At 33.1% G+C, this 12848-nt stretch overlaps 1 pseudogene; it reads left to right on the forward strand.

Annotated features, from left to right (window-relative positions):
• Window positions 1–9842: 9842 nt before the first annotated feature.
• On the forward strand, window positions 9843–10243 carry LOC141553016 (myosin light polypeptide 6-like; annotated as a pseudogene).
• The last annotated feature ends 2605 nt before the right edge of the window (window positions 10244–12848 follow it).

Consider the following 12848-nt stretch of genomic DNA (forward strand, 5'->3'; position numbering starts at 1 on the left):
CAAGAGCTCTTGTCCAAATGTCCCGAATTCATAGGTTTGTCCTTCAGCCTCCAAAAACTCCTCCTCCCAAAGTCTCCAGTCAGCATAAATGATGAAGTGGGAAATGAATCTGACTCTGCTTCCAAGAGTGTGGGATTGTGGATTTCTGCCTTGTGAATCTCCTGGAAGTCAATCCTAGTTCTGAATCTCCCAAAGTCCCTAAAATTCTCCCCTTCACTGAATCCTGACTCCCAATCTCCTCTCAGTGAGCTTGTCCTTTTATGTGCTCTCTAAAGGGTGTGAAGTCTAATGTGTGGACCAATGAGCGAACTCCTTAAAAGGTGTAACTCCTTAAAAGGTTTGAACTCCTTTAAAAGTGTGAACTAAGAGCATAAGTACCTTATAAGCATCCTAACAGGTAATTGTGAAATTCAATTCATAGGATTGTAGGTTGAGAGCCAGAGAGTACTTCCATGATTCTCTAATCCAAAAGGGCAGGGAAAAGGAAAAGGCTGTGAAGGCAGACAACAGGATGACACAAGAACATGACATAAGAGAGGGATAGGCAGGCTTTATGCATATATTCTGACATCAAACTCTATACTCTTTCCATGACACTATTTCGTCTCTCCTTTCTCCTTTTTTCTCTATCATTCTAACCATTCTATTTTGTTTTCTCATATCCATTCTCTTCATGAATTTCATTTTTTTTCCTAACTGGTCCCTATTCAACATCAATTGCTCATCAGGAATTTGCTTTTATTTTGTTCATGTTATACATAAGGAACTAAGGTTCAGGATAAATTTAGTTTTGCCAGAAATAAAGATAAAGAAGTAACAGAAATAACAAAATTGAAAGAAAAATCTTTACTCTAAATTCAGTATTCTTTCCAATACAACATTGTTTGGTTGATTCTAATGAATGATTTGCAAGATTCTGAATAAACACTATAGAACAAAAAAATCTGAATTTAGAATTAAAAGACATGAGCTCAGATCCTGGCTTGGCCATTCCCTACCTGTATTACTTCATAAAGAAGCATTTAATCATTGAGTTCTTCAATTTGATTTTCAGCAACTGAGTAGAGTAACTGGACCCATGGAACCATGTATAAAGTTCTAGTTGAGTGTATAGGCATGCTATGGTTAGACCAGATGATCTCTAAAGTCCTTTCAAACTCTAAATCAATGATGCCTTGCTTTATTTTTCTTAGCCTCCATTTCCATATTTTTCCAATGAAAATGTAGGTTTCTACAGCTTTGACATTCTATGACTGAAAAGAGAAAAGTTCAAGACACAGTGTTTAAGTCCTAATACATTGATGCTCAGGGATTTTAATATTAGAACCACACAATGAGACAGAAGGGGTTGATCAATCCTTAAAAATTTGATTTTCCCCTCCCTCAGACCAACCTAGTTTTTATTAGTTGCTAAGAGCCTAAAGCAAAGCCCTTTTAAAGTCCAGTTATTTTCCTAAAGGTTGTGAGAGGATCAGCAAATAAAAGTACAGTGATTCAAATCTAAGAAGATAAAAATTTAAATGTATGTTTGTTCTTAGCACAAGAGCCCAGAGATTCCATGATAGATGTGGATTTTAAGCAAAAATACCATTCGGTTTCTGTTTTTCTGAGGATAGTGTAGAAAATGAATAAGGTCTTAACTTTTCTATTCTTTTTTCTCTTGAAATGGACTCCTATATGACCCAAGTAAGAAACTATTAGGTGAAGAACTAAGCAGATAAATAAAACACTATTGGTCTTTTTGTTTAAATAGTTATCAAAATGTTTTTTAAAGATTCTTGTTAGTAACAGAGTTAAGATGAATAATAACAGAGCATTTATTAAGTCTTTACCATGTGCCAAGCATTGAGCCAAGTGCTAGAAACAAATCCAAAAGAAAAGTATTTCTTGCCCTCAAAGAGCTAATATTCGAATAGGGGAAGACAACACCTATAAGAGAATAGTTCCAGGAATGAGTAAATTGAACAAAGAACTCAAAGATATGGAACACAATCATAGGGCAATTGATATGTTATTTCTAGAAATGGAAAGAAGAGAAATGGTAGGTTAGAGTTAATATGGCTGCTCCAAGGGTAGAAAAGGGCTGAAGTTACAAAAGGGCAGGAAAAAGGAAGAGGCTGTGAAGGCAGACAACAGGAAGGCAAGAACATGACATAAGAGAGGGATAGGCAGGATTTATGCATATATTCTGACATCAAACTCTATACTTTTTCCATGACACTATTTCGTCTCTCCTTTCTCCTTTTTTTCTCTATCATTCTAACTATCCTATTTTGTTTTCTTATGCCCATTATCTTCATGAATTTCATTTTTTCCCCAACCCATCCTATTCAACATCAATTGCTCATCAGGAATTTGCCTGTAAATTTGAATAAATTCATCATTTAACTCAATTAAAAGATTATTTTTCATTTCTCATCTTTTAATCAAATTTTAGACTAATTTTAGTCAAGTGACATCTGGTAACATGGGCTGTTTCTGCTTTTTCCATCAATAAATATTTCTTGGTACCTTACATGTACTGATGTTTATATTACTTGATTCACAGACTTGTTATTGTGGAATACGTTTTATGTATCTTCAAATGCAATATATTGTTGGTGGTGTCAAGTTTTTGTTTTTATTTACCTATAAAGATCAATGGATGGAAGTCCCAGCATGATAGACTTAATCTCAATATAAGGAAAATATCTTAGTGATTATAGTTGCTCAAAAGTGGAATGAGCTTCATAGAGTACAATAAGTTGGGGATCTTTTTTTAGTGTCTGGCTGACCTCTTTTTAGAGATATTACACATGGGATTCAAGATTTAGGTAGAAGCAACACTAGATGACCTCTGAAGTTCTTTCTAAATTTGATTCTATGTACAGATTTCAAAATTCTAGTGAATACACAAGCATAGAAAAACCACTAAATTGAGGCTTACAGTTTTTAAATATTTTATGTATCAACTCACTTTCAAAGACTATGTTTATAGAGTTAACAGCACCATTTGCAAAAATGAAGACATAATTATACTATTACACAATGTTATTTCTATATATTTAACTTCCTAGTAGACTAAGATTAGCCTATTTCTTAATGCCAGTATCTGACAATTCTGATCTTTTAAGAAGTAGAAGAGAACACAATTCGTTCTTGCCAAATAGCTATATGAGAAGTTTGAGCCAGTGATCACAGAAAAGTGTCATTTATATGAGAGCTGTGTCACTCTGGTTTAACTTAATGATTTTTTTCTTCTTAGCCTCTGTTGTTGTACACTGTTTATTCATAGGATCATAGATTTAGGACGATGTGTCCCTTAAGATCAGAGAAGTCAGTTCGTCCAAACCTTTTTACTTTATAGATAAGAATAAACTCACAGAATTAAAATAACCAATGTAATATTACACAAATAGTAAGTAGTAAAGACAATATTCCAGGCCCAGGAAAAGCATTAGAGAAGAAATAGAAGCAAGAAGAAGCATGATTATTCAGAGAATGAAAATTTGATAAATTTGCTGGAACAAAAAGAATGTAGAAAAAATAAAAATAATATGAATTTAAGATTGAAGAAAAAAGATATTACCAAAAAAATTAAGGCCTTAAACTGAATTTTGTTATTTGGAGGCAAAATGGAGTCAATGAAGATTTTTGAGTAAAATAATAATTCATCACCTATATCTGTGATCAAAAAATAATAAAAGCACACACTAGTCTCCCTTGCAAAGACCTTTCTTTTTTTTCCCCTTAGGATATATATATATATAATATACATACATATATGTGTTTATATATATATACATATATATGTGTTTATATATATATACACATATATATGTGTTTATATATATATTTAATTAAAGCTTTTTTTGTTTTTCAAACATATGCATGAATAATTCTTCAACATTAACCCTTGCAAAACCTTATGTTCCAATTTCCCCCTCCTTCCCCTATGCCCTTCCCTAGATGGCAAGTAGTTATATACATGGTAAAATATGTTAAATCCAATATATGCATATATATTTATACAATTATCATGCCACACAAGAAAAATCAAATCAAACCTGTAAAAAAAAGAAAAAAAAACACAAGCAAAATAAAATGCAAAGAAACAATAACAAAAAGAAGTGAAAATGCTATGTTGTGAACCACACTCAGTTCTCACAGTCCTCTCTTTGGGTGTAGATGGCTCTCTTCATCACAAGACCATTGGAACTGGTTTGAATCATCTCATTATTGAAGAGAGCCACATCTATCAGAATTGATCATGATATAAATTTGTTGTTGTTGTATACAGCAATCTCCTGGTTCCGCTCATTTCACTCAGCATCAGTTCATGTAGGTTTCTCCAGGCCTCTCTGAAATAATCCTGCTGATCACTTCTTACAGAACAATAATATTCATATATCATAACTTATTCAGCCTTTCTCCAATGATGGGCACACATTAAGTTTCCAGTTTCTTGCCACTACAAAGAGGGCTGCCACAAACATTTTTGCCCATGTAGGCCCCTTTCCTTCCTTTAATATCTCTTTGAGATATAAGCCCAGGAGAAACACTTCTGGTTCAAAAGCTATGCACAGTTTGATAACTTTTTTGAGCATAGTTAGAAAATTCTCTCCAGAATGGCTGGATCTGTTCACGATTCCACTAACAATGTATAAGTGTCCCAGTTTTCCACATCTCCAACATCCATCATCTTTTCCTGTCATCTTGGCCAACCTGAAAGGTGTATGGTGGTATCTGTGATGTCTTAATTTGCATTTCTCTGATCAATAGTTATTTAGAGCATCTTTTCATACAACTAGAAATAGTTTCAATTTCTTTATCTGAAAATTGTCTGTTCATATCCTCTGACCATTTATCAATTGGAGAGTGGATTGAATTCTTATTCATTTGAGTCAATTCTCTATATATTTTAGAAATGGGGCCTTTATCAGAACATTTGAATATAAAAATGTTTTCCCAGTTTATAGCTTCCCTTCTACTCTTGTCTGCATTAGTTTTGTTTGTACAAAATTTTTTAAACTTAATATAATTAAAAGTATCTATTTTGTGATCAATAATAATAATAAGGCCTTTTCAAATGGATCTAGCTACTTTAGATTATATACTTTTTTTGGTGGTGGAAAAGAGAATTTTTATTGTCATCCTTGTCTCTTAGTTATCTCTCAGAGATATAGAATACCAGGATGTAAAGATACCTAAAAGACCATGTATTTGTCCTGGGCCAGAGTTTCAAATAACTGATAGATATATATCATTGGAGCTTAACATAAGTGTATTACCTTTCAGATTCAGCAATTATAACAGAAAAAAAAAAGGAGGAACAGAGAAAACAGATTTTGCCAGTTCTATTGAGACACTAAGTTAAAACTTGGTATGAAATCTCTCAAATATATTGAATCTTGGTCATGTCAATGTGAACTAGATTAGTGTGATGGAATATGACTATTGGCTATTCACAATTATCCAGCAACATGGGTATGTTCTTTCATATGTCCTTTGTAGTTAATTGAGCTATTTATAATAGTGGAAATGACTTGGCCATTAGAAGAGAAGGAGGAGGAGGAAGAAAAGGATGAAGAAGAAAGAAAAAGAAAAAGATGAGAAGAAGAAGAGGAGGAGGAAGAAGAAGATCATCATGATGATAACGATGGCAACTACCATTATATGTCAGAGAAAGTATAGAGAGCTAGCCAGGTAAACATACACAGGAGAATGAGAATAATGCAGGGGAATAAGAAAGCATTATTGTTCCTCATGAGTAAATTGCCAGACCCTTGGATATAATGCTTCTTGACTGTCAAATAACTGGGCCACTCTGCAAAATTAATGGGCTTGTTACAAGTCCACAGAGTGTGACTGATTTGAATCATACAGAATCATAGATTTAATTATAAGGGACTTAAAGACTATTTAGTGATCCTTACCCACTTTTATAATAACCAAAACAATTAATAAACACTTCCCACAATACAGATCACTGCCCCCAAAAGATTAGCAATAATAGAGTTTGGTAGGGGAAAGATCAAAAGTCAATCAATCAGTTAGCATTTATTCAGTATCTGCTATCTTTCCAGGTATTATGCTAAAAGCTGAGGATATAAAGATAAAAATAGAAAAAAATCATTCCCTTTTTGGAATTTATATTCAATCAGGAATACATATATACAAATATAATTTATATTTACATATACAGATATTCATGAATAAATGCATACATGTATGTAAACATTTATGTTTGTATATTGTGTATACATATATATTAATATAAGGTAATTTTTGGAGAAAGAGAAGTACTAGTTGGTATGGGGAGCAGGAATTAAGTCATGGAGAAGGGGACACTTGAAATGAGACTTGAAGAGCCAGGAATGATTCTTAGGCATGCAGGACAACCTTTGAAAAAACCTAGAAATTGGAGATGAAACTGTATTGCCAGTGAGAAATAATGGTCATTTATTTGAATAATAAAGTATATGGACATATAATATTTTATAAGGCTGGAAAATTTACAGTAAGGATAGATTATAAAGACTTTAAATTGCAAAAAGAAGGGTCTATATTTGATCAAAATAGTAATAGGGAGCCTATGACGTATCTAAGTAGATAATTTATATGAACTGAGGTGAATTTTACATTTTTTTAAATGGTGTTAGGAGTATGGAAAATTATTAAAGCAGAGGGGGAGAGAGAGAGAGAGAAAGAGAGAGAGAGAGAGAGAGAGAGAGAGAGAGAGAGAGAGAGAGAGAGAGAGAGAGAGAGAGAGGAGAGAGATTGATTTGAAATAAGAGGTTAATTCAGTTCTAGGCAAGAGGGTATATGTCCTGGATTGGGTTTTTGGTTTGATTTTTAAAAAGGGAATTAATGCAAGAAAAACAGAAAGGAGATTTGGGAACTGATTGGCTATGTGAGGTAAAGGACAGTTAAGGGCTAAGGACAATGCTAAGATTGTAAAACTGGGTAAGTAAAAGGATGTTGATAACCTTTGAATAAACAGGGAAGTGTAAAAAAGGTAAGTTTGGGGAGCAAATATAATCTGTTTTCTCTTTTAAACATATTGGCTATCAAATTCTGCTCAATGTACTCTCTATCAGAAAATATTCTTGCACTAATATCTGTGCATACATGTCTGTGTAGTTACATACATTTATACATAAGCATATATGAATACATATATTCATATATGCATTCCTTCATATTAATTTTGAATTTAAGTAATAAAACAAGTGTTTCCCTAAAGAGTTATTTTTTAAAAAGATGATTGAACATAGAATTTCAAATCCATTATATTTAATTTAGGGACTTCCTGTATTGATTATTTTGTGATGACAAAGTAGAACATCTTTTGTATCACTTTTTACCTAACCCCTTAGTACTGAGTGGACATTGTCTTAGACAAACAATAACCTGGGAAAAACCTTAGTGTAAAAAAGGCTCAAGTCACCAACTGTGTCCTAGACCTTCATCACTCACCTTAACTCTTTTGTTATTACTAGATTCTGAAGACTTGGAGGAGAGAATGAAGCTGATGAGTTTTCTTAAATCTAACAAGACACAACTCTTGTGATGTCCTTCGTCCTCTTCAAGAGAAAAGGACAAACAACAACTTCAATTTCCTCAAATAAATAAAAACAATATAACATCTTTTTGGGTTGTAAAGGGGATCAACTAAGAAAATATTTATAAAAACACTTAGCTCAGTGCCTGACACATGGTATATAGCACTTGCTTATTTCCCTACTTTATAGGATATAGAGGCTAATTCCCTATTTGCAGGCAACTCACAATGTTAACATAATATTTTTTCATTAAAAGAAGAGGAGCATAATTAAGGATCCTAGTTTAGACCAGGTGTGAATTTGGAAACCAGGATTCCAGGTGCAATGTCCAAAATGGCCAATTGCTATGGAATCCCAGAGAAGTAAAGTTGTCTGGGTCCCAAGCCAAAGAAGGACTTTGAATTTGAAACTTGGAACTCTGCTATACAGAAACTGAATTAAGCTGAGAACATAATCCTCCTTACTCTTACAGAGTATGAAGTGGGAAAATTTTGCCTTTGTGTTTTGGAGAATAAATTGACACATTCGTGATCATATCTTAGAAGTAAATACTGTACTGCAAAAACAAATTTGGAGAGGTTTCCAGGAAGATGGCAGCACAGGTCAGAAAACCTTTATCTTTCCAAATTTTCTCCACAGAAAAACGCAAAATGTTGTTTCAGAGTCAATATAAAATAGCAAAAATAGACAAAAGTCAAGATAAGGCAGTTATTCTAAAATAATCTAAGACGACCATAGGAAAGAGGCAACTTCCAGGGAAGATGTTCAGCTAGAGAGAAAGAAAAAACACCTTTAGATCCACTTTGTAGAATCCACAAAAAATAGGCCCTGGGGAGCAACTGGGTTGAGTGGCAGCCTCAGGCTCACAGTGTGGGCATCTGAATTCTGAACAGGAGTTTGAAGAACCTTTCCCTGTTGGAGGGATGCCAAGCACAGGTCTGCAAACCAGACGAGTCCTGGTCTCAGCTGTCTGCTGAAGGGAAGAAGGAAATAATCCACACCTAGTGAGTGCAGTAACAAAGGGATGGGAATCCTGCCAGCTATGAGCATCTTCAGATAAACAGAGTTCCTGGTTTCAGCCGTAGGGGGAAAAAAAGGACAACTGTGGTTTACAGCAACCAGAGAGACTTCAAGTAAAATCATTTGTGGGACAGCATGACTGGGACTTTAGCCTTGATAAAGGAGTTGAGAGAAGAGTCCAAGTTGAGCCCCAAGATATACCATAGAAAATAACTAATAAGAAAGACCTGATGTTTGGGACATATTCCTGGTTCCTCAGGACTTAACCTTGAACACACTAATAGCTGCTAAAAATAAAATAAAATAAAACAAAAATGAATGAATGAAAAAAAGCAACCAAATAAGTAAGAACCCAACCATAGATAGTTATAATGGGAAAGAGAAGGTCAGAGTTTATATTCAGAGGAATCTAATGGAATAAGAAGCCACTCCTTTTTATGAGAAAAGGTAAATGATTCCAAGTACAAAAAATATTTCTTAGAACTTAAAAAAGACTTTGATAATCAAATAAGAAAAATTGAGGAAAAGCTAGAAAAAAAAGCAAGAACAATCCAAAAAACTCAAAGAACATTATGAAAAGAAAGTCAACATACTTGAAATAAAGAACCAAAACCTTAAGGAAGAAAATAATTCTTTAATAAATAGAATTGGGTGAAAAGAAGCTAATGACATTCTGAGACACAAAAAATAATTTAAAAAATCAAAAGAATGAAAAATAGAAGAGAATGTGAAATGTTTCATCAGAAAAAGTACTGAACCAGAGAACAGATCAAGAAGAAATAATATAAGAATAGTTAAACTGCTGAAAATTGTGATAAAAAAATTTTGATACAATATTACAAGAAATTATCAAAAATTTGCCCTAAAGTTCTAGAACAAGAAGGGAAAGCAGACATAGAAAAAAATCCATCAATCATTACTTGAAAGTTATCCCAGGAAGAACACTTACCTGAATAACATAGCCATGTTTCAAAGATTCCAGGTTAAAGGGAAAATATTGGAAGCAATAAAACAATTACAATAAGAACAATGATAAAAATTACACAACTTAGCAGCTATTACATTGAAGGACCATGAGTTTTGGAATATTATATTTCCAACATCCATGTTCTTTCAATGTAGATCAAAAAAGCCAGATTACAATCAAGCATAATTTACCTAGCAAAGTTAAAAATATAATCCTATATACAAAAATATAATCCTATAAACAAATGGATAGGAGCCATTACTTAGTGCAGCAGCAGGAACTCTGGGCTGCATGGCCAAGATGGTCACTTCATGAAAGATCAGACAGTAGAGTTCAAGGAAGCTTTCCAACTTTTGACCAAATAAGGGATGGAAAAATCTTATACATCCAGTGTGGAAATGTGATGTGAGTCCTGGGTCAGAACCCTACCAATGTTGAGGTATTCAAAGTCTTAGGGAATTCTAAGACTGATTAAATGACGTGAAGGTCCTGGACTTGGAATATTTTCTGCCAATGTTTCAATCTGTAGCACCATGGGCACATATAAACCAAGGCACACATAGACACGATGTAGAGGAGCTTTGGGTGTTTGATAAGGAACATATCACTCACTCATCATGATAAAATGACAGAAGAAGTACAAGTGGTAGTGGTAGGACATGAGGGCAGCAAATGTTGTATCAATTTTGAAGAGCTAGTCCAGATGGTATAGTCTAACTATTCTTATATTATTTCTCTTTGATCTGTGAATTGGATAAATTCACCCACCAAATGGAAACAGATAGTAGATTAAAAATTTTAACTCAACAATATGTTGTTTTCAGGAAATGTTTATTATAAAATGAGATAAACACAAATATAAAATAAAGGTCAGGAGTCAAATTTATCATCTAAAAAAGCAGGGGTAATAATTATGATTTCAAAGAAACTTTAAAGCCCAAATAAACAAAAGATAAAAATGGGGAAACTTTATTATATGTAAGTCATATTAATCCATATTGTTTTAGACTACCTAAAATAGCTATATAGTATAAGGTTGGAATATTACTGTGGTATAGGAAATGATAAATTGGTAGATTTAGACAATATGGCAAGATTTGGCCTTATGAAGGAAGATATTCATTTTCAGAGAAACAGAGAACAAGTAGAAATGAGCATAGTCTAATCTTACATATATGAATATGAATGTATATGTGAATATATGTGTACAATTATAGATTTTTATGTATGGGTATGTGTATATATGTATGTACATATCTACATGTGTGTAGAAAAATTAATAAAACAAGAGAAGGAAATTAAAGACATAAAAATCATCAAAGAGAACATAAAACCATCCCTATTTACTAATGCACATGTTTTATTTTAAAATCCAAAAGAAGCAGCAAAGTTACTATTAAAACATTTGTAGCTTCAACAAAGTTGCATTCTACAAAATAAACTATTGAACATCAATAGCTTGTCTATATAATTTAAAAATTCACAAAGTAATAATAGAAAGGTATATCCAATAAAAATATTTAAAATGCATATAATGCATTTGGGAATCAATTTACTAAAGCCCACAAAATATTTGTATAGATTAAATTATAAGTGTTCCTTTAAGAAATAAAGTACAACTTAAATATCTTGGAAAATATTCAGTATTGATGGCTGAAGTATGCCAATACGACAATATTATCAAAGTTAATTAACAGTTTTGATGCTATTCCAATCAAACCATCAAAGATATAGTTCATAGAACTTAATAAAACCTAATAAAAATCAATTGGAAGAATAAAACATTTAATATATTAAGGGAAATAATGAGAGGGAAGGTAGAGATGAAGAAAAATAGCATATTTTTACCTCTAATCTTCTTATAATACAAAATTCATCAGGAATCAACTGGGAATGTTTAGTCTAAATAAAAGAAAACTCGGGTAAATCATGATAACTACCCTCAAGCATTGGAAAGACTGCCATGTGATTGAGAACTTTTCTAGCCCCAGCAAGCAAAACTAGAAAAAAAAAAAAAAAAACACATGGAAGTTACAAAGAAGTAAATGTGAAATTAATGTCCTAACAACTAGAACTTTCTCTAAGTGAAATGACCCAATTAGAAAGGACTGGGATCCAACTAACCTCCTTGAAAGTCTTCAAGAAGACTGGAACATGTAAAGTCCATAATTATAGGTTACTTTTGTGTACAAACTAGACTAGATAGTGAACAAGTTTCCTTATAATACTCAAATTTTTATAATTCTATGGACTTGGTAAATATATTTACCCTTCCCTCTAAATTGTGGCTTGTAAAAACTCATATCTTCCCAGTAAACCAAGTCATTGAGAAAATGTCACTTAAAAAAAAAAAATCAGCCAAGAGTAGGTAGGGCTCATAGAATGAAGCAAATTTCAAATTATGGAGGTGTTCCAGACACTGCAATCAGTGAGTGACTTCAGAAGCACAGAAGGATAGTATCAAGTCTGCTAAAAATGAAAATCAGGAAAAAGAAGTCAGGAGACTATAAAGTATTAACTTTCAAGCAATGTGAAGAGTCAATTAGGAAAAAAACAACTGAGATTAGTGATTGTAGGCCTCATGTACTTAACTGAACTTAATGGTACCTCCTAATGTTCCTGATCTTATTTGGAAAATTGTCCTCTCCAGTCTCTTTCCAAAAGGATGACAATAAATATTTCCCATGTTTGTGTTTTAGGGTTTGATAGAGATCACCAACTTGAAAAACAAAGGACTGATATTTAAGAATACTTTCAAGGGCAAGCAAATTTCTGCATCACTCGATGTGCCTGGTCCTTTTACAGCATACTGGAAAACTATGATATAATGTGTTGGAAAATTTTATAGGGGTATTTTCTTTCACAAGGGATCCCTCTGGGATTCTTTTCAGTATTGAATGTATAGTTTTCAATCTTTGGAATTGAGCTCATAGTCACATCTTTCTAATGCTCCCTCTTTTCCTTTTTTTTCATTTCCCAAGTTGGCTATTTTCCTAGATTTCAAGATCTATCAAAAATCATTCAGATGATAAAATCATCTCTGAAATTCACTTCTCCTTAATACACCCTTCCCCAAGGGATCCTCTCTGCCTTAGGATGGACAGCATGGAGGGTAACATTGGAGAGCACCTTCCATATATTCTACCACCTAGGCACCCAGTGGATTAATTTTATCATTTCTCACCCATATGCTTACCTTAATTTAAGTTCTCTAAAAATTCATCTTTCTGCAAAATGAAATGAACTTAAACTCTGAACTTCTGAGAGCATTTCCCATGTCAGCTCCAAGTCTTCTCATTACCCTAAAGATTACCTTT

Source organism: Sminthopsis crassicaudata, chromosome 2 (assembly GCF_048593235.1).
Source record: "Sminthopsis crassicaudata isolate SCR6 chromosome 2, ASM4859323v1, whole genome shotgun sequence".
Taxonomy (NCBI): Eukaryota; Metazoa; Chordata; class Mammalia; order Dasyuromorphia; family Dasyuridae; genus Sminthopsis; species Sminthopsis crassicaudata.